The 23336-nt window shown below is 45.3% G+C and overlaps 1 protein-coding gene across 28 annotated transcripts in view; it reads right to left on the bottom strand.

Annotated features, from left to right (window-relative positions):
• MICAL3 (microtubule associated monooxygenase, calponin and LIM domain containing 3) overlaps positions 1–23336 on the bottom strand; it is a 218928-nt gene that overhangs the window by 175156 nt on the left and 20436 nt on the right. For 24 of the 28 annotated variants that reach the window (XR_012017918.1, XR_012017919.1, XM_072799703.1 and 21 more), the window contains exon 1: positions 20650–20760. The exons of 2 other annotated variants lie outside the window; for them this stretch is intronic. The gene's annotated coding sequence lies outside the window, so the exon portion shown is untranslated. Of the gene's footprint in view, positions 1–20649; positions 20761–23336 lie in introns of those variants that run through there. 2 more of the 28 variants (XM_072799685.1, XM_072799686.1) reach the window with 2 other exon arrangements.

The following is a 23336-nucleotide window of genomic DNA, read 5'->3' on the forward strand; positions in this document are numbered from 1 at the left end:
GTGCAATATCTCCTGTGTGCCCGAAATGGAAATACAGGGGTAGACAGAACCATCGGTATAAAAGTGTCAATACAAAGACAATTAAGTTTTATACCTATATACTGCAAAAAAGTCCGTGGTGGAAAAGAACAGCAGAATATAAAACAGAATAACGGAAGGGGCCTCCCTAGCTGAGGTGATCACAAAAGGCCTTGGTAATAAAGTATTATCTTGCCTGAGACTGGAAGGAAGTGGAGGTAGGACCTACTCTAGAGGCAGAAGGACACACACATGCACAGAACATCTGGTTACAACAGACTTGGGCCTTCCAAAAGCCAACACCAGTGGGCATAGAGTTCACTTGGAGAGGAGGAAGAGGATGGCAGGGTAAATGCAGCCCTACCATGCAAGGCCAGCCGAGGCATCTTGAGGACTCTAGATGTAAGGACCTAGTTTTCCCCTATGTCCTGCATAGTTATCAGCCCAATGCCTTCCTCATGGCAGACACTAAGAAAATACACTTTTAAGTCAGCAAATCAAATATAAGCCAATGACCATTTAACAAGCAATGCAATGACTTAAAATCTTGGCCCTCAAGAATCTTTTTTTTTTTAAATCTTTTTTTTTTCTTAATTTATTTATTTATGATAGTCACACAGAGAGAGAGAGGGAGAGAGAGGCAGAGACACAGGCAGAGGGAGAAGCAGGCTCCATGCACCGGGAGCCCGACGTGGGATTCGATCCCGGGTCTCCAGGATCGCACCCTGGGCCAAAGGCAGGGGCCAAACTGCTGCGCCACCCAGGGATCCCCCTCAAGAATCTTATAATCTGGTTTGTAGAAAAAAGAAACCACACCACCCCTTAGCCCCAAATGACATATGTTCCTGAGACAAGAAAAATATCCTAAGGCAATATCTGATTAAATGCCAAATGAAACATTTAAGTCATATACAGTTCACTGGAAAGGGGAGTGATTTTAGGCCATGTGACAACAGGTTTCCCAGCAGAAAACTGAAGTCTGGGGAGAATTTAGCTAAACCACCTGCAGAGGATACGCTAGACAACAGTATAAATGGAAATGCAGAAGTAGAAACAAGCAAGGGTCGTTTGGGAGAAGTAAGCACACAGGGACTGCTGAGCCCACCCTAAAACATACAGCAGTCTACCACACAAGCAGCTCCAGGCCAGCTCACCCCAACCTCAGGGCCTCCTCTGGAGACAAGAGGAAGATTTCCCACAGGCCAGAGCCCTGGGCTCCTCTCCTCCCTGGCACCCTCTGAGAGAGCAAGAAAGGGAAAGTGAGTGAGACTGTCTGCCCCAAGGGAAGGAGAGGCAGAGAGCTATGGATCCCATTCGCTGGGGGATAAAAAAATAAATAAATGAAATTTTAAAAATTAAAATTAAAAGCCAAGAAAGGCAAGAAGGGGGAAAAAAAATCCAAGTTGTTGTAGTATTATGCAACTGAAATTCCATGCATAAACCAGGAAAACTCAAAGGTCACAGCTCCCACAGCAACTGTAACCTGAACCATCAGCGCATGTAGTCTTTGGCACTGCTAGACCCAAAGTAACCCAGCATGCGCACTGCCAGGCAGCCCAGAGCAGCCCATGTGCAGCCAGCACATACCTGCAGCTGAGGCGCCCTGGGGCTGCCCCTTAGCGCCAGGGAGAATGCGCCTGCGCCCTGCGCTCTGCTGGGAGCTGACCCAGGCTGCCTACAGCAAGCTGCACTGGGCCCTGGGCCATGCTCTGTAGTCTGATTCTTTTAGGCAGAGCTTCACCCTGATTCCATGCCTACTTAACTATACATCTTTAATCCTAACTCTTCTGTGGTTTGTGTAATCTTAAAAAGGAGAAGGAAAGAGTATGCAGGTGGGGGGTGGGGGGGTGTGCTGCTACCTTTTTCTCTTGCATGTTGTGGCAGCCCAACATTTGGAATGCCTCACCTTACGGGAAACAGGTCAGGGTGTGGGGGAGGGGATGGAGCAGTGGCAAGAGAATGCTGAGTTTTGAAGGACATCTATCAAAAAAGTGAAAAGACAACCCACAGAATGGGAGAAGATTTCTGCAAATCATGTATCTCGTAAGGGACTTATTTCTAGGAAATATATAATTGAGCTTATGTCCTTTCCCAAGAGTGGACAGGACACAGATAGGATCATCCAGACCCTGCACTCATGCTGAGAAGATGGGACAAGAGCCCTGTTCCAGCCTGGGGTAAGGCTGTTCGTGCAAGACGGACCAACAGGAACCTGGCTTAGAGGTGGATGATCATGGGCCTTTCTAAAAGACAAGTCCCCGGGGGGTTCCCTGGGTGGCTCAGCGGTTTAGCGCCCGCCTTTGGCCCAGGACGTGATCCTGGAGTCCCGGGATCGAGTCCCGCATCCCGCTCCCGGCATGGACACACTCTGCCCCTCTCTCTCTCTCTATCATAAATAAATAAGTAAATAAATCTTTTTTTTAAATTTTAAAACTAAAAAAATAAAAGACAAGTCCCCTGAGGTCCTCCTCCTCAGGATCAATCATCACAACAGAAAAAACTCTCCCAAAAAAAGGTTATATCCTGGAAATCTTACCTCCCTCCAGGCCATGGTTTACATCCATAGCTGAAATTACAAGCTCAAGGCAAAGAATGACTTTCCTGGGACCTTGGCTGCCAAGGTGAAGAGAGACAAGGGAAGCAACACAGCAGTCAAGAGAAAGCCCAGCTGCGGAGAGCTGTGTGAAGCATTTTGATAACTCAGGGGTAACATGAAGTGAACAAGCCTGGGAATCTTTAAATTGCTTTATAATCTTCTTGATTCACTTCCTATTTCATAAATTCCCACCTCTTTCTTGCATCTGGAAAGACAGAACTTCTCATTTTCTCCATGTTTCCTTAATCAGGTTTCCCCTCTCACGTTTTTGTTCCTATGTTCCACACACTCTCAGCCCCCACCTACATGATTTATAGCTACTTGTTCAGATTACATGCAAATGAAAAAAACTCCACACACTCATTTATCCCAACTTAGAAATGAAAATCCCTGATAAGGAGAGCTAAAAGAGAGACAGAACAAATGAGGTTCTGAAATACACATCTGTAATCCCAAATATGTCCCCCAAACGGACCCCAGCATTCCTACCTACTAGTAGGAATATGACCTTGGACAAGAAACAGACCCTGCTGCATGCCCCCTGAGCTTGCTCCATTGACAGGAAACAGGATTTACTGTCCTAGAGGTGTGAGTGGCTCAGAGGAGGTAGCAAATAAAACTGCCATCAGAACAAACACTATTATGTAAGTAAAACATCTTTTTTTTAGTCTTGTCTGAACAATATAGGGAGAAGGTAGACCACTAAAATATTTTGTAGGAATCCAGGTAGGAGGTAGTTTTAAGTATTTTCACTCTGGTAACTTATCTACATAACCAAGATGGACTTCTTGTTATTAAATTCCTTGCCTTATTGAGTAAATACAGCCAAAAATCTCATTAGATAACAGAAAGGAGTTAAGATTACAATAGGAAATGACACTGCTCCATTTTCCCAGCTGCGCTTAAATACAACCTCAACACACTATGTCAAACCACCAGCTATTCCCAGAAGCCTGGACCCAACATGTTCAGCAGTCATCAGCTTACGGTTGTATTTTTACCAGCAACATGGTGACTAAAATGCTATAAAGAGCCTATATGCCTTAGTCTTTGCTTTCGAAGGATTTTAAGCTTCTAAGAGCTAAAACAGGGGTACCTGGGTGACTCAGTCTAAGCAGCTGACTCTTGATTTCAGCTCAGGTTGTGACCTCAGGGTTGTGAGATGGATGGAGCACTGTGTGGGGCTCTCCACTGAGCATGGAGCCTCCTTGGGATTCTCTCTCTCCCTCTCCTTCTGCCCCTCCCCCCACCTGTTTTTTTTCTCTCTCTCAAACAAATAAATCTTTTTAAAAAACTAAAAAAATAAAAGCTAAAACAAACTCACCAATATAAGAAGTTGCAAGTATTAAAGGTAATGAGACTGGTTGTAAACTATTCAACTCTAGAGACTTGTTAAATAAAATAGAAATAGTTGAAAGCACAGAAATCTGTCATGTAAATCTGAGTTTACTCAAGAACTGAGGGCAGGGCAGCCTGGCTGGCTCAGCGGTTTAGCGCTGCCTTCTGCCCAGTGCATGATCCTGGAGACCCAGGATGGAGTCCCACGTCAGGCTTCCTGCATGGGTCCTGCTTCTCCCTCTGCCTGTGTCTCTGCCTCTCTCTCTCTCATGAATAATTAAATAAAATATTAAAAAAAAAAAAAAAACAACTGAGGGCAAATTTGACTTATCAAAATTAATTAAACTTTTATGCTCCAAAGCAAAAAGGATACTAACTGAAAGGCAACTCACAGAATGGGGTAAAATATTTGCAAATCATAAATCTGATAAGGAACTTTATCTAGAACATATAAAGAACTCTTATAACTCAATCATAAAAAGTAACCCAAGTTTTTAAATGGGCAAAGGATTTGAATAGATATCTCTCCAAAGAAGATATACAAATGGTCAATAAGTACATGACAAGATGCTCAACATCATTAGCCATTAATGCAAATCAAAACCACAATGAAAATGCCATTTTGCATTCACTAGGATGGCAATATTAAAAAAGACAGATAATAATAAATGGTGGCAAGATGTGGAAAGGCTGGAACCCTCATACATTTCTGGTGGGAATGTAATAAATAATGCAGCTACTTCAGAAAATAGGTAGGCACTTTCTCAAAATGTTAAATACAGAGCTACCAACTGATCCAGCAATTTTACTGATTGGTATATAAATACATAAGAGAAATGAAAACATATGTCCACACAAAAACTTGTACATTAATGTTCATAGCAACACTACTCAAAATAGCCCAAAGCAGAACTCTTGAATGGATAGAGTATGTTCATAAAACAGAACATTTGGCCAAAAAAAAAGGAATGAAGTTCTCATAAAAGCTACAACATAGATGAACTTTGAAATACTATGCTAAATGAAAGAAGCTAGTCACAAAAGACCACATATTATATGATTCCATTTATATGACATATCCAGAATAACAAATCTACAGAGATAGAAAACTAGACTAGGGGTTGACTAGGGGAATCTGGAAACACAATGAGGGACTCGATTCCAGGACTCCAGTATCACGCCCTGGGCCCAAGGCAGGTGCTCAACCGCTGAGCCACCCAGGCATCCCACCAACAAATATTTCTTAAAGCACATAATGTGAGCTCCTGGTCAGGTGTTCTGAGGAATCTGACTTAAGTCTAGGATGTGACAGAATTGGCATTCATGAAATAAACAGACTTCAGGGCAGTGGATGATGGGGATAAATCAGGAGATAAAGACAGTAAAAACCAAGATCCCTGGGTGGCTCAGTGGTTTAGTGCCTGCCTTCAGCCCAGAGCGTGATCCTGGAGTCCTAGTATCTATTCCCACATTGGGACCCCTGCATGGAGCCTGCTTCTCCCTCTGCCTGTGTTTCTACCTCTCTCTCTGTCTCTCGTTAATAAATAAATAAAATCTTTAAAAAAAAAAAAAAAAAAGATGGTAAAAACCTTTGGTCAAAGTAGGATATTCTTCTGGGGTCCCCCAAGTAAAGTATGGCAAACTACTATCATGCCTTCTCCATATGACCTTCTCCATCCCACAGTCAGAATTAATTGCTTCCTCCACAGCATTTCCTTTAAAGCCACCTTATATTACAGTTCCTTGTACATGTATCTGCCCCGCCCCCACCATGCAATACATTCCTAGTGGGTAAGGACAATGTTAATGATTTATGTCTCCTTGAAAACCATTAGCACCAAGTCCTGCCTATAGTTAAGTGGATAATTTGTATCTGTCCACTTTAAGTACTTACTTCACAAAAAATATTATTAATGCCTCTTTTCTTATTTCTTAAACCACATCAGTGGGCCACAATACCACTGGCATCTGAGCTGCCAAACAGCCTAAAAGCAGAATCCTTAGATTGTTACCACGACTTTCACATATGATCCACAGCAAACACCCATACAATGTGGTCCACGCCCACTTTTCTTTCCAGGACTCCCCCTCCTTCTTTCTTATCATCTATCCATCGACTTGTTTGCTCCTCAAGCCTGCAAACCTCCTTGCAGGCCTAAACTGTTCACTCTGCCCAGGCACTCCTCCACTCCCCATTCACTATCAGTCTGGGCTTAACTTCTGTACCACTTTTCTGGGAGGCCTTCCTGACCTCCCCACTCCAGCCCCTAGTAAACACTCCGTCCCACATTTTCACTGGACACTGCACTAGTCCTTCCTGCAGGTCTTTCACACGCTTAGGTATCTCTGTGATTGTACTTGTTTTTGTCTGCCTCCCCCACTCAACTGTGAACTCCACAAAGGCAGCGTTTATTTAACTCACTGGGGTGGTGTGCTGGTAAATGCTTAACCATCTATTCTCCAAAAACATGTTCATGTCTTTATAGATATATCTATGTATACTTATATTCACATTTATAATAAACTTTACTGATATAAAAAGTGTGTACCAACAATAATAATAATATATACATTAATTAACATGTGGTAATACATAATAAAGTATATAGTAATAAAATATATAATCTGTACTGTAAATTCCATATAGCCAATTGCTTCTCACAGAATGCCATCATAGATTTTTGTCTAACGCATATCTATAGCCAACTCATGGATTCAATTGACAAATAAGTGAATGTTGATATTTTCATTTACTTTAAGGAGTCAAACAAAACTGGAACATGAAAGATGAATATCGGGCTGAGCTCAGCGGTTTAGCAACGCCTTCGGCCCAGGGTGTGATCCTGGAGACCCGGGATCGAGTCCCACATCAGGTTCCCTGCACGGAGCCTGCTTCTCCCTCTGCCTGTGTCTTCCGCCTCTCTGTGTCTCTCATGAATAAATAAATAAAATCTTAAAAAGAAAGAAAAAGAAAGAGAAAGAAAGAAAGAAAGAAAGAAAGAAAGAAAGAAAGAAAGAAAGAAAGAAAGAAGAAAGGAAAAGAAAGAAAAGGAAAGAAAGAAAAGAAGAAAAGAAAAGAAAAGAAAAGAAAAGAAAAGAAAAGAAAAGATGAATATCAAACAGGACATTAGCAACTTCTTAGCTTTTAAATACTAAATAAATATTTCCTCAACATTTTTGTGCTAAATCACAATTAATGCTACAGACACAAAACACTAAGTTTGGGGGTACCTGGCTGGGTCAGTCGGTAGAGCATGCAACTCTCGATCTCGGGGTGGAGTCTAAGCCTCATGTTGGGTGTAGAGATTACTTAAAAATAAAATCTTAGGGGATCCCTCGGTGGCTCAGCAGTTTAGCGCCTGCCTTTGGCCCAGGGTGCGATCCTGAAGTCCCGGGATCGAGTCCCACGTCAGGTTCCTGGCATGGAGCCTGCTTCTCCCTCTGCCTGTGTCTCTGCCCCCACTACCATCATAAATAAATAAATAAATCTTTTATAAATAAATAAATAAATAAATAAATAAATAAATAAAATCAATCTTGAAAAAAAAAAACAAACCACTGAGTTTGAACTGGAAATGTTAACGTTTTTTCCATTACTTTTTTAGACAACGAACAAAATATTAAATTAGGCCCTAATTTGTAGCACTATTGGTTCCCATGGTATAAATACTCCCATCATGGCCAATTTCAAGCTATCAACTTGACATCTCTGAGCACAGACAAGGAGCTAGGAAGAGATGCACCATAGATGACTATTATATCATATCTCCACCATATGGATACAAGAGATGCAGAGTACAGTTTATGCTAAAATAATGAGGAAGCAATGAATTTTGAGTATTACCCTTGTTTTTAATATAATTTATTTAATTTTAAGTTTATAGAATTAGTTTTTAATAATGGCTGCACTTATAAACCAACCTACACAATTCCTGTAGTAACTTCACTCCTCAGAGTCTGCTCTCCTAGAGGGAATCAAGATTTTCCTATAACAAGATTTTACTGTATTTGGGAATTTTGAATGCTAGAGAGAATGGTACAGTTTTCCATGTAACACATTATCTTTCAAAGGAGGGGATCTTTTAAATGTGTGCCATTTTTTATAAATTCTCCCTGAAATATTTCTTACACAAAACACTTAGGCACTGAGAAGTTAATTTTAAATCCTTTAACAGTCTGATTTGGTTTAGCACCCTGGGTGGCATTATTCACAGGGTGTTCCTTAAAGCTCATGAGTTCTGGCTCCTAGTCTGGAAAAAACAGAGCCCAACAAGTATCTCCTGGCCCCAGAAGGTACTGGGCTGGTACTGAGAGCTGCTGGGAGCTTGCTCACCCACTCCCTAGGTCTTTTCTAGCTCAGTTTGGGTCTTAATGCTATTTATTTTTCTGTCACTGTTGCTACGCTACTTTTAAGTTTCTCTCTCTGGTCTTCACACCTCTCCTTGGTTCCCTGTAGACCGCTTCACCAAAGTTGGTTTGGGTCCCTGCTTCTCATCATCCTCCCCAGTCAATACCAACTGTCTTTGTCACTGATGACTCCTAGATCTACATCAGACTATCTGAATGCTCATCTCTATTTACTCTTTTCATGACAAACAAAGCCTAAAGTACTCTCCCCCAGTTATCAGCAACTGTCCTTCAGATCAGACTGTGTATCTCTATGCCTCTGACAATACAAGCCTATCATGGCTGCTCCTCCAAGAATGCAGGAGATAGACTCTACTGCATCAGCCAGGATTTGGTGGACCTTTATCTTCAGTAGACTATAATAGGAACAAAGGTGGGAGTGAGGTTTCATTTTCCCAAGTGTAAAATAAAGCTGAATCTGCTCTTTCAGATTACATGCTGCCCTTCTCCCCAGACAGTAGCGCTGCTCCATAGGAGCAGTCCTTTCCCTGTCATCATCTCTACCCCGTCCCAAGCAGTAACATACCCAAGACTCATGAAACATCTCCTACGTCTTCCCCACTTCTCCCATTTCTGGTCATCAACCTGTCTTCACTAACGACCAGTGGAAGTGATCTCAAACTGCTAGCCCATGAGCCCTTTTGGTCTCCAGCCCATCTTCCCCAAGTACACCTCACCCAGTACCACTTCCCTATTTAAGAACCTAAAGCTGCCTATCAAAATCTAGGAGACCATTCCTCTTCCTAGGAGATAAACACTTAAGTATTTAGGGGCCAAGGAATGCAATGTCTTTAAATCATACGGAGAGAAAGAAACAAATATGAAAAGCAAATGGTGCAAGGATGAAAACTGGCAGTTCTGGGTAAACAGAGTCCTTTATACTATTCTTGCACTTTTCTGAAATTATCTCAAAATAAAAATGAAAAAAACAAAACACCAGACCCTATACCCCTACAATACCCCTACACCTCTCATCTTTTCATCAATGTTTGTCAACGCACAGCCTCTTCTCACTGAGCGTTCAGTCTGGCACATCAATGGTGGTCATATCTCTATCTAATATCTTGTTTTTGTTCCCCCTCCCTGCACCTAGACTCAGGATTTCCCCTGCTCCTTCCTAACAACCCGCTTCCTTCACTGACTCACTTCTTCCAGGGGTGCTGAGGAAGGAAAAGAACTAACACTCACTGACCATCTGCTACTAGCCAGGCTGGTATCGTACCTGGCACTTAATGCATATTCTTTCATCTAATTCTGCAAACAACTATGCAAGTGAAGCAAGAGCTTGAGCCTGGTCCAAGAACACACAGTGCAGAGCTGGAAGGGACTCCCAGGTGGACCTCTGTCATCCATGGCACAGCCCACACCTCACATTCCCCTTTCCAGACAACTCATCCACAGCCTCTTCATTTGCCCAACATGTACTTACTGCTTGCTTTGTGCTAGGTCCTGTTCTAAACGCCAGGGATACCTCAGAGGACGAAACAGATAAAACCCCTGTGACCTCATGCAGCTTCTGTTTGATAATATAAACTGTATTCAAACACTCCTATAGTACTTAGTCCATGTCAGTTATTAGGCTAAGCACTTAATAAATATTAATTCATTTGATCCTCATAAAAATTCTATGACTTATGTATTACTCTTACAAACGAGGAAACTAGACTAAAAGGATTCCATAATCTACCCAAGTTCACATAAGCAGTAAGTGGTGAAGCTAAGATTTATACCCAGGCGGTCGGGCTCTAGAGCCCAGGCTACCATGTCTCTTAAATAAATCTAAGTAAAACATGCTAGAGGGTGGTAAGTACTAGGGAAAAAAGGAAAAAGTACAGTAAGATAGAATTTAGAATACTGGGGGACACATTAAAATTTCAGACTAGGTGGCACGAGTAGCTTTCATAGAGAAGGTAATGTTGAAGCAAAGGCATGCAGAGGTTACGAAGGCCCACCAGGTACCATTGCAGGGAAGATCCTCTCAGAGAGGCTGAACAGTCTGAGGCAAGGGGTGCCCGGGACATCCAGGAAACAGCAAGGCAGCCAGAATAGCTGGAGCACAGGGAGCAAGGCAAACAGTAACCACTGCCTTTGAAGGAAGAGAATACAGGGCTTACACTGGATTCTCTGTATTTGCTCCGTTTTCACTAAAGGCTCTTTAACTATTTATCTTGACTCCACAGATTAAAACATGTAAAACATTTCATCTCCAAGCACACATGCCAATTTTATACTCAAATTTTACCTCCAGAATACCCCTTTAAATGGCTGATAGCCAACCTCTCTCTACAAACGGCAAAACTGTGACACAAAACCATGAAGTGATCCACTTAAGCTCACTGCCCAGCAGCAATTGAGTCAAGGTTTTCTCATGTGGACTGAGAGATGAGGGAATATGCTGAGGCACCTGGCACCTTGGTCCTCCTTTGTGCCCCACCCCCCACCCCACGGCCGGCACAGGGCCTCACAGACCTAAGACACTGACTCTTGGATTTCAGATGACCTGGATCCCAAGAATGGGCTCTGTGAAGATCAGTGATGACGGAACATGGTGAAAGGTCCCATCACATCCACACTGGCAAAGACCAAGCACTTAGTTAAGCCATATAGAACTTAAGTAAATGGAAATGAGGCGCCCACCTTACACAAAGATAAAAGCCTTCCCTTTATTCCTTTCTCATCAGGTGCAGAATTTCCAGACTCCTTTTCCCATAGTTCCCACAGAGCTCCAAAAGCTATTACGACCTCTAAGGAACTAAAGAGTATGCATCAGACATTCCCCTATTTCTGGTTGCAGTCTATAAAGGTAGCAAAAAGAACATTCTTTTTTGCTCTAAGTCAGAAATGGTAGCTAGTATAGCTGCTCCTCCCATTTTATTTCCAAAATAAATTAATTGAATTCCATTTTATTTTCTAGATCAAGCCCAGAACAAAATCTACCCTAGAAGAATCATTTTACATAGGCTGAGGAGCAACGGAGAAGAAAGCCAAAAGAATGAAGGTGTTTGTAACCATAAGTGAGATCTTGGGTGCTTGTGGCTACTATGCTCCATTTAGGAGATGAGCTTTCTCATGAAGGCATCAGGAAATGGCACGAGCTATATACATAAAGTAAAAGGCAGTGCCTGCCCTCAGACAGCTTAGCAGCTCAAGATAACAAGTGATCCTTCAGCCCTGGGACTACTTCTCCTTTTGCAGAAGCCCACTGACCAGCCCCAGCATGAGTCCTTGGGAACTGCTACTGCTGGGAGTGTGGGTCTCCAAAGAGGCACAGGTAGCTGCTTACGTCTGCCACTGGGAGAGTAAATGACAGATCATTACTTACACATGGCAGACAGTCTATGAGGAACAGTTCTTAGAGGCTGCTAGCTCCAGACATCATAATTAGATTGTATTGATGTTAACTCTCCCAATGTTGGTCGCCATACTGTGGTTACCTTTTCTTTGATAAATTCATGCTGACATATTTAGCAGTAAAAAGAAGCAAGATGTCACCAACATTCAAATGTATCAGGAAAAAAATGGGAGGAGAGTGGAGAGAGAATAAAAAAGCAAATGGGACAGAATGTAAGCAATTAATAAAATCTTATTTAATAGACCTAATAACAGGCACAAGGGACCTGCTCTTGCAACTTTTCTGCAAATGTGAAAGCATATAAAAGTAAAGTTATCCAACAAATGAGCTTTGCCTGTGCCCTGCCGGCAAACAGGTGGGCATGCTCTCCCAGTTACAGCAGGAGCCACCTCCCACCTAAAGCACTCCAGAGGCCAGGGCAGCTAAGGGGGCTGGCACAGTGACACGGGGAGATGACTGGAATAATTCACAGTGCTGACAGAAGTCTGGGAGCACATAAGGCATCTGCTATTTCTGGGGTTTTCTCTAGCATCAAGTCATGCTCTCAGGTTTTTCTCCAGTATCAAATCATATTCTCAGCGCATGGAAATAAGGCCAGTTTTACCAAAAAGGGGCTGGGAACACATGAAACGTGAAGCTTCAGCATCATCTGGGGCTCTTCTCTCGCCATATCTCTTCTTTCTAATCAGTGTCCTCTTTGCAAAATGTCTCTGGCATCAAGTCCCTTCCTCTCTATTTCCACTGCCAACAACCTGTGACAGTTCCTGGGTCACGTCACACCTGAATTCCTACACTGCTCAGGGTGGGCAAACCATGACTTGTGGGCCAAATTTAACCTGCAAACAAAGAGGGCTTTACATTTTTAAATGGGTCAGGGGAAGAAAATCAAAGACTATTTTAAGACATGTGAGAATTATATGAAATTCAAATTTGGAGGGTCATATATAAATGTGGTTAGCATACAGCCATGCCCATTTGTTTACCAATTATCTGTGGCTGCCTTCCTACTACAATAGCAGTTGAATAGCTGCATCAGAGACCACATGGCCCACTGAAGCCTAGACTATTTACTTTCTAGCCCTTTATAGAGAAGTTTGCCAACTCTTCCCACAGGTGGTTTTGCTGGACCTTAATCTTTCCCGCCTCCATCAGATTAATGAACACAAAATACTACCTCTACACTGTTCCTCTGTGTTCCAACACCTCTGATGAACTACCTGTTGCCTATAAATTTCACACTGGGCCATGGCATCCATCAGACCAGGTGAATAAACTTGCTTTTAGCAGGAAAGGCCCACAAAGGCCATGCTTTTGTTCATGCTGCTCTCCGCCTTTTAGAAAACTCTTCTTGCCTTCAGCTGCTAAGCTTACCTTTCAAGACTCTGGGATCATTTCCTGGTTCCTTTCCATCTGCTTCCACAGAACCCTATACTTAGCCTCATCACAGCACTTACCACAGTACACTGAAATCATCTATTTGTGTGTCTGTCTCCTCAGCTACAGCAAGATTCCAGAGGGCAAGGAACACGTCTTACTCATCTCCCAGCACCCAGACAGAACGTGGCACAGCAGTCCACAAACACTGAACCCAACTCCAACCATCAGGCTGGCCTCCTCAATGCCCTGAATGCATCCTGCTCACTCTCAACTCCAAGCTTTGCTCACACCAACACCTAGACAACCCTACCAATGACCTGGGACACAGTGCACAGGCCCAAGTGAGTCAATGTGGACCAGGGTTCAAAGCCCAGGCTCTTCCCACCCATGTACTGTGTGGCCTTGGATACGATACTTGTATCTCTGAGTCCTCACCTATAAAGCAGGGATGATACAGTACCACTTAACTTACAGGGTTGACAATGCATGCACAGCATTTAAACCATCACTTGGTATATAATAAATTCTCAAAAGGTAATACAATGGAGGGCTGAGGATGCCTACCCCCACGCAGTTGAAAATCTGCATATAACTTTTGACTCCCCCAAAACTTAGCTATTAACAGCCTGCTGACCAGAAAGAAGCCTTACTGATAAACAGTTGGTTAACATCTATTTTGTATGTTATCTGCATTATGCACTATATTCTTAGAATAAAGCCAGGGAAAATGTTATGAAGAAAACCATAAGGAAAATACATTTATAGTACCATATTGTACTTACCAAAAAAAGCTGCACATGAGTGAACACATGGCTCAAACCCGTGTTATTCAAGGGTCAACTGTAGTCATTGTCCTTATTGTCTCCTAACACTGAAGTCACCTGTCTGTGCTACTTGGTATTTCATTGCTTTTGTTTGCTTTTTACCCAAACGCTTTCCACATTTATACTGTATTTTCTGAGGCAGACGCATTCATTATGAATATATTTCTACAAACCTGTGCCCTATCCTAATACCCAGCATAGTGTTTCATGTGGAGGAAGGGCCCATTAGATTATAAATTAATGAACAAAGGTTATTTCAGGAAGACTAAATAGTTGCTAATAAGAAAAGAATGCAGAGCCAGGGATGCCTGGGTGGCTCAGCGGTACAGCATCTGCCTTCAGCCCAGGGCGTGATCCCGGAGTCCCAGGATTGAGTCCCATGTCGGGCTCCCTGCTTGGAGCCTGCTTCTCCCTCTGCCTGTGTCTCTACCTCTCTATGTGTGTCTCTCATGAATAAATAAATAAATGAAATTTAAAAAAAGAATGCAGAGCCAGGGATAAGGCCGAGAATAATAACACTACAAGGCTACCACTGGGCACCCAGGTCACTACTGGTACAGTGAGGTGGTCCTAGAGTTAGAAAGGAGTCAGAGTGGTAACATGGTCTCATCTAATTCCCAAAGCTCTGGGAAAGCATCTTCATGCCCAGGACTGCTCCCACCCCTGCTAGAGCACCTGGAAAGGGCACAGCCCAGCAATACACTCTTCTAGCAAGGGCTACCAGTCTATTGGAGCACCTGTACCTCCAAGCAAGCAGTTACTACATGGGGACAAGTGCACCAAGCCCAGCAGATCTGCAGTAGTGATGGGCCTGAAGGCAACCTGCAGGAAAGGGAGGTGGCCCCAGCCTTTCCTGCAACCAAGGTACAGGGCTGGTCCTCAGAGAGGAGCTGTAGAGAGATCCTCTGTCTGCTAAAACACAAACATTCCGGAAACAGCCACAGGAGGTGGGTAAATTTCAGAAATTCTCCATCTTATGTGCATGAAATTAACAAAACTGAATCGAGAAGAAATATTTTGCCAGGAAGTATAAATTTTCTCACCACTCCATGTTCAGGGCTCCCTGGCCAGTTAAGTCACTTAGCACACTAGGTTTTCTGGATTTGTGTCCGCCTTCCCCAGAAATATGGTGACCTCTTATAGGTAGACATGTTTTAATACCTGGCACTTGCTTTATTATTGGGTACTAATAAGTGCATACTAAAACCAAGTCCCAGTGGGTAGCCTAAAACTCTTAGGTTCTGGAATTTCTTTGTTCCCTGGCTCCCTGAGGGTGTTTGAGGCCCATGGGCATTTCTATGCCTCATCTGGCCCACTGAGGTATACAGTAAACCCTGGGGGCTGATGCACATTGCTGTCTCATGAATTTCTTTCCCCTGCCCAATACTGTCTTTTTCTTCCCCATTTTCTCTTCCTTTTGCTCCTTCAACATTTCACCTTCCAACGAGGTGATCATCCAGCCTCTGCAACTTACTGGGTTTATGGACCTTACCTTCTCTGAAACGGTTTTCCTATGGTAAAATAGGAGTGACGGTACCTACCCGAAGACTAGAAATGATATGTGTATATTAAAGCCTTTGGCACAGCATCTGGGTGGTTAACACTCAATAAGTGATAGCTAATTACTACATAACTATACACAGGACTCACTCACCTAAAGATGCTTTTAAAATGCTAAAGGCATGGGCAGCCCCGGTGGCTCATCGGTTTAGCGCCACCTTCAGCCCAGGGTCTGATCCTGGAGAACTGGGATCAAGTCCCGCGTCGGGCTCCCTGCGAGGAGCCTGCTTCTCCCTCTGCCTGTGTCTCTGCCTGCCTCTCTCTCTGGGTGTCTCTCATGAATGAATGAATGAATGAATGAATAAATAAATAAATAAATATTTTAAAATAATAATAAATAAAAATAAAATAAAATGCTAAAGGCAGAAGGCTGATTTTTCCCCCCTTTCTCTGCAAGTCTGGTTTTGAGAAAAAAAAAAACCTGTTTTGGAAACAAACTGACACATGTCCATGTCACTAGTCACAATACTTCTCCTTTTCCTTTTTCACAGGGAAATAGATGATTCTGACCAGTTATGACCAAACCAGGGAAAAGGTTCTGTTCCAAATATAGTTAGGACCGCAGACTATTTTATTTCATTAAGTAAGAAAATGAAATTAAAATCATCCAAAAGGGGCAGCCCGGTTGGCTCAGCGGTTTAGTGCCACCTTCGGCCCAGGGCCTGATCCTAGGGACCCAGAATCAAGTCCCACATCGGGCTCCCTGCATGGAGCCTGCTTCTCCCTCTGCCTGTGTCTCTGCCTCTCTCTCTTTCTCTCTCTGTGTGCCTCTCATGAATAAATAAATAAAATCTTAAAAAAAAAATCATCCAAAAGCCCATGAGCCAGTCAATAGGAAGGTTTGCTCAAGTTCTAGATCTTGGGAATCAGCAACCCACGCCAAGAAAAAGGTAGAGAAGGGAAAGGAAAAGGGTTCCTCATCTTTTCTGGGAGCAGCGCTATAAGTAACACTCTTTCTAGATCCCATGTCTAGCTCCTGGGTCCTTGAAGATTCTTTACAGTGTCCTACATATTCTTTTTTGGAAGCCCACCCAGACCCCTCTAGATGCTTCAGAATTACCTTCTCTGACTGCCTCAGCTTTAAAGGAATACGCTAGTTAACCTAAATGCATCTCTCCCATAGCATTTCAGGCTGATAACTGAAAAGTAAAGAGGGGGTTAAATGTGAAAATGGAGGGGAGGTTGGAAGAGAGGAAAGGTGACCTTCAGGACGGAGAAACTGTTAGGTACAAGTCTACCCAAGTCAGCTGCCCATAACTGGTCCGTGAGAGCACCAATCTGGAACCAAATGCCTATGTCTGAAGTCTGCCTCCTTCACTTTCTGAGACGCTCAGAAGTCACTGCTCCCTGTGCCTTGGCTTCCTCATGTAAAAATAGGGCTCATACCAACACCTATCTTCTACGGCTGTCATGAGGACTGAATGAATTTGTCCATGCAGAGCCTGGTACAACACAGTGAATTGACTCTAAGCGTCTCTGCTGCTACCACTGCTCATGTCATTATTTGTCATGATGCTACTTTTCCCCGCTTTTCCTTTTCCACTCACAAACCCAACAATTCTCAATCATAAGGCGGCTTTGGTGGTGGAGGTGGGTGATGTGGGGGTTAGAGAGGGAAGAGTGCAGTTGGATCTTCACATGTCAGCGTTTTGCAGGCTGGGAGCAGTCTGTGCTGAAGATTTGTTGTCAGAGGGGCTAGGGAGCTAGGAGTAAGTACCACCTCCTCTTCATCTTCTCTTTGGGTTACTCTGCTCCTCCTCTCTTCCCAAACTCCAACAATGACATAGGGAAGACCTCCCCGGACTCAAGCTTCGGCCATACTTTACTTAAATCAATAAGAGAAAAGCAGCATGGCAAAAGACCAAACAATGTTTGGGACCAAACAAAGTTTCACTTTGCCTTAAGGAAGTCAATAAAAGCTACCAGCTAAGCAAGTTGCTAACCAGAGTTAACCAAACCAGAGCCTTCATTGGATATACAATTAAATAGACCTCAGTAGACCTGTCTAATGCAGAAAGACTCCTTTCCTGGCTTCCATTCACACACCAAGATATGCTCGCTTCTCCCATCTTATGACAGATGCTGAGCAGGCCCTGCAAGAGGGGTGCAGGGAGACCCAGTTGTTCTTAGACAGAACTTAATACTTAGCAGAAGCTCCTGCCCTTCTTTCACCTTTCAGCAAGGTACTACCCAACGTCCTACTTCTCTTCCTTTATGTCATCTGATGGTCACCACTTTCCTTTTCTTGTAAATTGTGGCAGTTTTCTCTCCTCTGTGAAATTCTGACTCCACAATGAGAAGAAGTCAATGAATTCCAGGGTGTGGGGTGACAGTTTCCCTCTCCTCCCTCCCTAGTTTCTTGATGACTATAAACCTTCACACCTAAAGATAACTAAAGCCCATACCATGAAAACAGCAAGTCAGATACAGCTGAGCCCACAGGGGCAGGGATATTCTATCCACTGGTATATCCCAAGCATCTCAGGGCCTGACACCCTCCACCATTCCACCCAATTCTACAGGATAGGAACTAAATCCTGAAAAGTGGAACCAAAGGTAGGGGAGGGGAGGGTGGAGAGAAGGGGCAGTCCACAAAGAGTTTAGGTAATTGTTCCAAACAATGTCCCTACCATTCCCATAACTTACCGCATTATTTGTGGAAGCAAAAGACTGAAAAGGAATCAGATTTTCAACTTTGCCATTTAAAGTAGAAACTGAGAGCCTTACTTACTACACAGATTTCAGCCCGGAGCTGCTGTGCCTCCAGGTTTACAATTTCAACTCACAGCTTAAGTTAAAAAGCCTGGAGACTAAAGATATCCCCTGGGTTAGAATATCACACATTTCCTATCCACAAACCACCTTGATTCTCTCTGCTATTCTCACTTTCTGGTCTTATTAAAATACTCATACTCTCCAAATATAGATGCTTTTCCGGGTCTCATTATTTTTCTAAAGTAATGACCCTCCACCTGGCTAGAAGAATGCTTTTGGCATGAGAGAAAGTCCAGGGTGTGAAAACTTTACCTCGATGAAAAATAAAGCCCCAGCACAATCACAGCTTATCAGGCCCCAGGGAGGCACAGCAGCAACAGTCAGGGACTGACATCCGCTCTTTAGTCACCACCAAAGCTTGGGAGTCAAAAGCACACACTTCGAAATCTGACAGCATAGGTCTGAGTGCCTGCCCTGATTTCAGTCACCCCTTCTTCCACCTAGGGTCTCACCAAACCCTAGTTCATTATCTGTAAAACCGGATAGGAACCAGGTCCAAGTTCCTAAAGATTCTTTGCAAGAAGAAGATTCAAACCATGTTTTTCCTATAATTCTGGAATTAACTTAAGTGGTTTAATATACCAACAAAAAAGCTTAAAAATATATTTTTTAATTTTTTAAAAAAGATTTTACTTATTTATTCATGGAAGACACACGGGGCGGGGGGGGGGGGGGGGGGGCGGGGAGGGGAGCAAAGAGACACAGGCAGAGGGAGAAGCAGGCTCCATGCAGGGAGCCGGACGTGGGACTTCATCCCGGGTCCCCAGGATCACATCCTGGGCCAAAGGCAGCGCTAAACCACTGAGCCACCCAGGCTGCCCGCTTAAAAATATTTAAAACATGGAGCACAAGAATTCACTGTAGGGCTAAAACAACTTGAGCTAAATGTCTGACCTGAGAGCACATTTGACAATCAAATACAGAATTTATAATATCCTCTTAAAGACTCTTTACAGATATGCTCACAGGAGCAAGCAACCACAATAATGAACGGGCATCTGTGTGGCCAGGTAATGAGAGGGCAAAGCATTCTGGCTGGCAGCAACTCTAAGATATCTTTCTCAGTATAAAACCCAACTCGTTCTCACCCTTGGGGTACAAGCCATCATTCTAAATGACTGTCTACACAGCAAACTCAGGTGGGAGCAAATACACACTGATGTTGTCTTGTTTAAATGCCACAGTCTCCATTTACAACCCACTAGGAAAAAAAACAAAAGCAATGAGCCTTATTTTGAAAAGACACTTCTCACAACTGACCTCTGCACTAATGCACTTCAGGTAACCTTAACTAACGTCCGTGTCAAACACCAACATTAAAGGAACCTATCTGTGATCTGCATTCTTGGATAAGCTTTCCCTGAATTAAGCCTCTCCAGAAAACCAGCCGAGATACAGGGCTAACCCATGCCCCTGAAGGGATGAAGCGGGGGCCTCCTCATGATTCGTTTACCACCCATGCCAGAACCTGCAAAACTCAAGCTATCGCTACCTTTGGCTCTCTAACACAAGGCGAGGCTCTGCTGCGTGTACCGGGCTCCTCGAGGTGGTTTTTAAACTAGGAATTTACAGCGTACCACACAGGCCTCCTGTCACCTTGCAAGTGAGGCCAGGGGGGTGGCTCACAGATGAAGTGACGTAAGTGGCTGCCATCATCTCCCCCACCCACCACCGCTCTAAGAAAACAGAAGGAAAAGCACTTCATGGACCTCGGGGGGCCGCCTGCCCAGAGCGACCCACACCCACACTCAGCCCCTGCCGGAATCCAGGTCAAGGTCCCCCAGGGTCGGTCCCCGGCTCGAGGGCAAGGCCGACCGCGCACAGGCTGGGCTGGCGGCAGGGCAGGGCGACCGGGCCCAAAGCTCAGGGGCCGCGCAGCAGAAGAGATGTGCGCCCCCGCCCCAGGCTGCCCCGGACACCGCTCGCCGCTCTCCGGGCCTCCCCCTCCGCGCTCCGCCGGCGGCCCCGGGGCCACCGCCAGGGCCAGCCTCCCCGGGGGCCCCGGGCCCGCGCGGCCGCCCCGGACGGAACACCCGACTCCTGGAGGTCGCGCGCAGGGGCCGGGGGGCGCGGAGGGCAGGGGCCGGGATCACCCGCAGAGTCGGGGCGGCGGGCGGCACGGACAGCGGCCGGGGAGGCGCGGGGAGGGGCTTCCTCGTCCGCCCCGCCAGGTAAAGGGCTCCAGCCGGCCGCCAGGAGGAGGCGCCGAGCGCCCGCCGCCGCGGGTCCCGGGCCCTCGGGGCTGCTCGTGGGGAGCTCTGCAGCCGCAGGTCGGGTCGCGGCGGTCGCGGGCGGGAGAGCCGCCCTCCGGGGCCCCGGAAACCCTGCCCCCAGGGCGCGGGAGGGATGCGGCCCCCACGGAACGGGTGGAGCGGGCGTGGGTCTCGAAGCGCGACGCTTACCTCCGCCTCATGCCGGTGTGTGCGCAGCCGGGCCGCACTCCGGGTCCGCCGCGCCGAGCCCCGCCGAGCCCCGAGCCCCGAGCCGCGAGCCCCGAGCCCCGAGCCCCGAGCCCCGAGCCCCGAGCCCCGAGCCCCGCAGCGCGCCGCAGGTCCGCGCGAGCAACAGCAGCTGAGCAGCCGCGCGGCCGCCGGGGGCTGGGCGGGCACATGGGAGGGCGGGGGCGGCGGGGCTCGGCCCGACCACAGGACCCCGGGCGCGGGGGCGGCATCCCGAGGGGCGCCTCTGGACCCGGCGCGCGGTGCCCGGCCTCAGGGGCGCCGTCGGGACCTGCAGGCGTGGACAGTGCCAGAATCTCGAGGTTACGTGCAGAAGGTGCGGGAACGGGCTGCGGCCACTGCCTCCCTCCGCTCCACCCCCCTGCAAGTCTCTGTGGTACGGTCCTCGGAGCCGCGTCCAGGCGACAGCGAGGAGCTGATTGGCTGGGAATCTTGGAAGGGCGTAGGGACCCACACAAAATGGCCAATGAGAAATCACGGTTGTCCTACCCACCCTGCCAGCTGGGGAGGAGAGAGGGTGCGATTAAAGGGAACTTGTGTGTTGCCCTCAGCAGCCGCCACAAAACAAAACCAGGATTTTCTTCCTGATCTTATCTAGACGGGGAAACAAAGAGATTTAGGGGCTCCTCAGATGTTTGGGTTAGAGAGCTAAAAGAAAATACGGGGAGAAGTGAACCAGATACATCCCTGGGCCTCAGGTGCGTCGTCTAACCCAATGACAATACTGGACTAGAGTGGGGTCCTCTGAGGGTCCTTTTCATATTTTGTGATTCTACAATCCTTTGCATGGTATTAGCAATACTTATATATTTTCTTCAATTTTCGGCATGCTCTCCCATGTTTCAACTTTGGTTGAAAGTAAGGTAGACTTGTCAGAAATGATACCAAATCCTTTATACAGTGTAAACCCTACCTTTTGTAAAGACAAATTCAATATTCTTTGTCCCTCCTCTCTTAAAGCAAAGCATTCTCCTTATGTGTGTAGAGTACCCGACTCCCCCTCAGAATACCTCGTAATTTCTAATCTTCTGAGAGTCATCCTTTCTTCTCTCTTCCTCCACAGCATCAAAGCTTCAATTCATAATTAATACACCTGTTGAACTGTCCAGATCCCCACCTTTAGCAACAAAGCTCGCTGGTCAGTCCTCATTAGAGTCCTTGAAGTGCTATCCGAAGTGTCCGCTATACCATTTAACTGTTCATGGCCAATTTTAGTCACACTACATGTCAGATTCAAGACTTTAAAAACATTCCTCGGGAGTCTAGTCGGCTCTGTTTTATTTTTATATATATATATATTTTTTTAATTTTTATTTTATTTACGATAGTCACAGAGAGAGAGAGACAGAGAGAGACACAGGCAGAGGGAGAAGCAGGCTCCATGCACCGGGAGCCCGATGTGGGATTCGATCCCGGGTCTCCAGGATCGCGCCCCGGGGCCAAAAGCAGGCGCCCAACCCCTGCGCCACCCAGGGATCCCCACAGTTGGCTCTGTTTTAAAGCTTTATTCTGGCAGTTTGGCCACCAAACTTCAGACCAACTTCACCTTTATTTTTCAGAACTTTCCAACTTTGCATCATCTGCTCACCCTACATCCATTTAATCTTCTTCCAAATTACATGAGGCGTTTGGGATACTTTATTAATAGTTCCACTCTCCCCCACACACCACCGCCTCTAACTGATCTTCCAACTATTATTCAGTGAGTTCTAGAAAGTCCAGTTTCTCCATGAAGTCTTCCCAGGTTGATTAACAGAAGCTGCTAACTTATAGAGCTCCCATTTCTACTCTGTGCCACCATAACCCTGAGTTTCTGACCCAAAATGCGATTTTTATTGATATGGTTACCTCTCTTATTCATTTTCAGCCGCAGCTGCTGCTTACATTCATTAAATGTTACTATGTGCTAGTACTGTTGGGAAGTGCTTTGCATGTATCATTTCATTTCATCATCACATGAACTCTGTGAAGTACTATTATTATTCCTGTTTTATGGAGAGAAAGAAAGTGAGTCTTAGAGAAGCTGAGTTGCCGAAGCACACACATCGAGGTCTAACTGTAGTTTCTATCTTCACAACCCCAAAGTGCAAATACTATCTCCTGTTTGTGAAGAACCTATGCTACGGCATTCCATACAAAAGATAATGTCATACGCTTACGTCATTTTTTACACGTCTTTACCTACAATATCATTTCAACCTCAATCATGTCAGGAAGGTTAGGAGAAGTTTGTCCGCAAGTGAGCAAGAAAACCACAGCTAGAAAGGCTGACCAATTTAGCTATGGTAGCAGGGCTGGTAAATAATGAAGTCTGGTTGGGATCCCTGGGTGGTGCAGCGGTTTGGCGCCTGCCTTTGGCCCAGGGCGCGATCCTGGAGACCTGAGATCGAATCCCACATCGGGCTCCCGATGCATGGAGCCTGCTTCTCCCTCTGCCTCTCTCTCTCTCTCTCTGTATGACTATCATAAATAAATAAAAATTAAAAAAAAAATAATGGCCCTAGACAAGGCAGGCTTGTGTTACTGCTCTGACCTCATCACCTCCTAGTACTTTAAAAAAAAAAAAATGAAGTCTGGTTATCCAAGTTGTCTATTTTTCCCACCGAAATCCCCAATCCCCGAGTGAATAC

The sequence above is a fragment of the Canis lupus genome, chromosome 25 (genome assembly GCF_048164855.1).
Source record: "Canis lupus baileyi chromosome 25, mCanLup2.hap1, whole genome shotgun sequence".
In the NCBI taxonomy this organism is placed as follows: domain Eukaryota; kingdom Metazoa; phylum Chordata; class Mammalia; order Carnivora; family Canidae; genus Canis; species Canis lupus.